At 42.0% G+C, this 4,614-nt stretch overlaps 1 pseudogene; it reads left to right on the top strand.

Moving 5' to 3' along the window:
• The first annotated feature begins 979 nt into the window (after positions 1-979).
• On the top strand, positions 980-1,875 carry LOC111757368 (solute carrier family 35 member E3-like; annotated as a pseudogene).
• The last annotated feature ends 2,739 nt before the right edge of the window (positions 1,876-4,614 follow it).

Below are 4,614 nucleotides of genomic sequence, written 5' to 3'. Positions count from 1 at the left end.
TAAATAAAACTAAAAAAGAAAAAGAAAAAGAAAATACCCTAACCTTGCAGAGCCTAGTGATTACATTTGTGACATCGGAGAATTTTTCTTTTATCCGGATGATGGGGGGAGGGTCTGGCATTCTTGGCCACCATGTTGGAATAATCTGAGATATGTGTAGAGACAATATAGCTTATACAAAAATCAGGTCATTGAAACGTGCACCGCGGAGTTCATAGCTCTGTGTTTAAATCCTTTGCTGTTGATTAACAGTGTGACCAAAGGTGCAAAAGAAAATAAGTTTAGAAAAAAAAGAAAAGAAAAGAAATTTAGGACTTGGGGTATAGCTTACTCTGTGAAGCCTAGGTTCAATCTCTAGAGAAGGGGGGGAGGGGAGAGACAGAGACAGAGACAAAGACAGAGACAGAGAGTGAGTCTCATAAAACTAGAATGTGACCAGGACTGGTTCCCTAGTCTGCAGTGCCATCGGATGGCGCTGATGGCTAAGAGGTCAGGCACGGCCCTTTCCTTGAGAACTCTCATCTGTTGAATCATTCTCATACTAATGCTTGCCTCAACATATTCTAATAAATGTAACAAGACCCCACTGTGCAAGGGGGTGCACGCCTATAATCCTAACACACCAATGCTGAGGCAGGAGGATCACAAATTTGATCAGGATAATCAGGGCCAGCATGCGCTGCAGAGAGAGCTCAAAGGTAGAGTAAACTACATAGGGAAAACTTATATCAAGAAACAAAATGAAACAAAAAAGGCTTGGTCTCAGTGGCAGAGAGAGTGCGTGTGAGGATGGTGGTGACTGGTTTTCCCGTGTGACTAGACTGGAACATGCCTGACCCTGGCCAGAAGGATGCAACTGGTGTCTGTGATGATCCCTAGTGGGAGGGACAACATGGGACCTTAGGGGCCCACTCCTCTGAGGCTGGATGGCCCAGCATGAAAGTGTCTAGGCATTGCTGGTCAACTGGACCGTGGATGAATCAACACCGGGCTCCTGTTCAATCTGCTGGTGTCCATCTGCATTGTGCTCCTCAGCAAATGAATCTGTGTGTACCACAATCTATGCTGACCCTCGTACAATTCATGGTGACCTGGCTGGGCTTGTACCTCTGCCAGAGGCTGGACAACTTTGACCCCAAAGTATACCCGCTCCAAGCTCCTCCTGCTGGCTGAGCTTCCGTGGCTTTGGGGTCTTCCCAGCCTGTCTCAGGACAGCTAGCAGCTGGCCAAGGCCACGGCTGTGTGGGTGATTACAGCCATCCAGACCTCGTGCTAACAGAAGAGCTTTTGCACAAGATGTCAGCTCGAGCTGATGCCTTGAATACTTTAGTGTAACCCTAAATTCTTATTGTGATGTGAGGTTTAATTCCTTGGAATGGTGTTTTCTGCCCTTGGTGTTTTAGTTACCACTCTTAGTCGAGTGTGAGTAGGGGCCGAACAGCGTGAGCTGTGAGTAACCTCAACGCAGCTGCTTTATCACCAGTGTCCAGGATCACCTGCCGTGTTGCTGGTCACGGTGCTGCCCGTGAGCCAGTGTTGGGAGAGGGAGGAGCACTCGGCCCTGGTCTGTTTCTGCTGTGCTTCTGATGCTGCTGCTGCCTGAAGTAAGAGCTTTCAAGATGAACTTATTGGGTCATTGGGAACATGTTACACACCACTATCACATGTACAACTTACTATATGTGAAGAGGAAATTTTGTTTAAGGATCCACGTCAGTCAATCAGGATGCTGGCATTTTATATGCATTATCTAGCCTTCTCGCCTGTACCCACTTCAAACCCAGTAGTGAACAGGAAGGAAATAAGAGCAAACTTGAACCACATCCTTCAGTTTTTATGAAGAAGGCAACTTGCCTCGACAAAAATGTTGACTAAGTTACTTTGCAACATGATGATATTGCAGTGAAAAATTTATTGAACGCTTTGTAAGCAGTAATATAACTGTTACAAATATGACCTTTTTAAAAGAATGATGACTAAATTTATTTGTAATAGTAAAAGTGAAGAGTGAGGGAGAAGCTGGCTCTGCACAGTGCACTTGGGCAAGTGCAAGGAACAGGTGAGATATAAAGACACCCGGGAGGGGCAGGAGGGCGCTGTAAGGAGAGCCGGGCCAGGCGGCGGTCAGGTGGGTCCTCCCAGACGGGGCTCGCCCAATAACGCTAGAGGTGTGGGTTTGATGACCACTCTTCTGAAGTTAGACTGAGGTTCTTCTCTTCTGAAAATACTGAAGGAAATGAGCAAACAGCTGTGGCAATGTTTATTTGAAAAAGTAAAGGTGAGAAGCGAGGGAGAACTTGGTTTTGCTGAGTGAGCTGGACTGAATCAAAGAGGCAAAATAAAACTACACCGAGCGGGCTGTCCTGCAGAAAGTCACGTTAGCCACAGATATGACTGTTTTAGTGGCTTTCAAAACAGTTAATTTTCTAAGCTTAAAAAAAAAGTTCTCAAAAACTTCAGCTGGCCACGGCGACGCATAGCTGTAATCCATCATGTGGGACCCTGAGGTAGGAGAGAGGCAGGTTCCCAGCCAGTCTGCACCTCACTGCAAGAATCCATCAAGCAAGCAAACAAACAAATTAAAAAACCAAAATAATATGTGCTTCTTTTTAAAGATGACTATAGGAAATTTATATGGAACAGTTCAGTTATACCAAGCGCTATACACACAAAGTAAAGTTTGGTAACAATGTTAAAGGATTCTGTCATCCAGTACTACAGAAGAATGTTTTGTCAGTTTTCCTATTCTTCTTAGGAAAGATACATAAGATCTCTCTACTTGCTAGTAGGTGGTTTTCCACTGTGTGATGTGCTATGATGTTGATCCTAGTGTTTAAGGGATTGTGGAGCTCAAATCCAGAGCTTTGCATATGCAAGATAAATACACTGTCACTGAGTTATGCAGATACTTCTGAAGCCACATTTGAAAAAGGAATAAATTTTTGAGATATGAAGGAGGTACATCTTTCCAATTAAATAAATAGTAGCTTGTATTTAATTGCAAAATGTATTTCTGCCTCCCAAGATTTGAGTTTTGAATATTGACACAAGTTTTTAACTAACTTGACAATAAATTGGGTCAGATCACTCCTCTGGTAGTAAATAATTGTTTTCATGAACATTATGAGCTTCCTGTGAGAAGCAACATAAGAAAATATTCACAGGTACCAAATACACCTTCCATAAAATGATACATTTTGTTATGTGTCTTTTATCAAAATAACAAATACATACACATTTTTTGGGATATTTTGAAGTTTTTTCCCTGGGTCTCTTAAAATAGAAAATCTCACTGAAAATCTATTTTGAGGAATTTAGCTTGTCAATCAACCAGTGGAATGATTAGTATGTGTGGTTTTCTGTTTCTGTTTTCAATATCTGATTCCCAGTTTACAAAGGTACCTTTTACTGTGGTGAGAAGGACATAATACCTCACTCCTGCTGTATAAACCTCGGATATTTCCTATCTCGAGGAAATCTCCTCTGGGTGTGTTTAATTTGCCATATGATTAATTCTCAGAAGCTGGAGGAAAGTATTCATGATGCAGATGACTCCACGTCATGGCAGTGGGCACTGAGAACTGAGCTGACCTGTGCCCTGTACACGTTCTTCACTGTAAATACAACGCGAGGGCAGCGTGCAGGACTATAATAAAGGAGTGGTATCTGTAGGGATGCCATGAGGAATGTGGAGCAAGTTGGGTAAGGGTGTGTGCACATAAATGAATAAAGTGTGAAATTGTAGATCGGGATGTTTTACCCTGAAGACACTCATCACAAGAAAGAAAAACTTCCTGATATGCACCAGGTAACCGAGAGCAAGTACAGAGACAAAACAGAAACCATGCCTTGGAAAAAAACACGTCCTTTTTTTTTAACTATATAACTGGACTTGGTTTTTTTCCTACAATAAATGACTTAAATTTTATCTCTTAAAAAAATAACAACTTCTTGATGAAGAGTCAGAATTTCTTGGAGAGAGAGAGAGAGAAAGAGAGATGGAAGTGTGGAAGAGTCCTTTTTTTTCCTTTTTTCTAAATTGCATACTTGTCTCTAGGTTACACTGAGTAAGAAGGGTTTGAATTACATAGTCTCCAAAAACTCTTTAGTCCATAATTTTTTTCTTTAGGTGTGGTACTAGCAATGGCACCTAGGGCTTTCTCACTGAGCTGCATTCCCAGCACATGTATGGATGTCTGTGTGTGTGTGTGTGTGTGTGTGTGTGTGTGTGTGTGTGTGTGTATTTAAAGCTCTAATGGTGTTATTTAGGAAAACTTTGATTTTCAAGTTAAAATGCTCAAAGTATCTCTTTTCTATAGTGAAGTAGATCTATACAAAATATTTTTCCTTCTTTCAAAAAAACAAATTAAATTGTATTTTTAGTATAAGGAAGTTGCACTTTCCAATTTGTACCAATCACAAAGAAATAGGTTCTTTTCTTCTCCTCCTTCAGACATCCAAAGCAGGGGAGAATACTGCAAACTAAGAATTTCACAGGCTTCCGTGTGAGTAATCACAGGTCCAGGGTAGCACAGGAGCCTGGATGCTCTGGCCGTACGGTGAAATAGCACAGGGCTATGACTGGAGTTGGCAAAATCCCTTGGGTCATCCTCT

Source organism: Cavia porcellus, unplaced genomic scaffold, assembly GCF_034190915.1.
Source record: "Cavia porcellus strain 051 isolate PalLab524CR breed Dunkin Hartley unplaced genomic scaffold, mCavPor4.1 scaffold_1, whole genome shotgun sequence".
Classification (NCBI taxonomy): Eukaryota; Metazoa; Chordata; class Mammalia; order Rodentia; family Caviidae; genus Cavia; species Cavia porcellus.
Note: the sequence above shows the minus strand (reverse complement) of the source record. Positions and strands in the feature narration are given on the sequence as shown.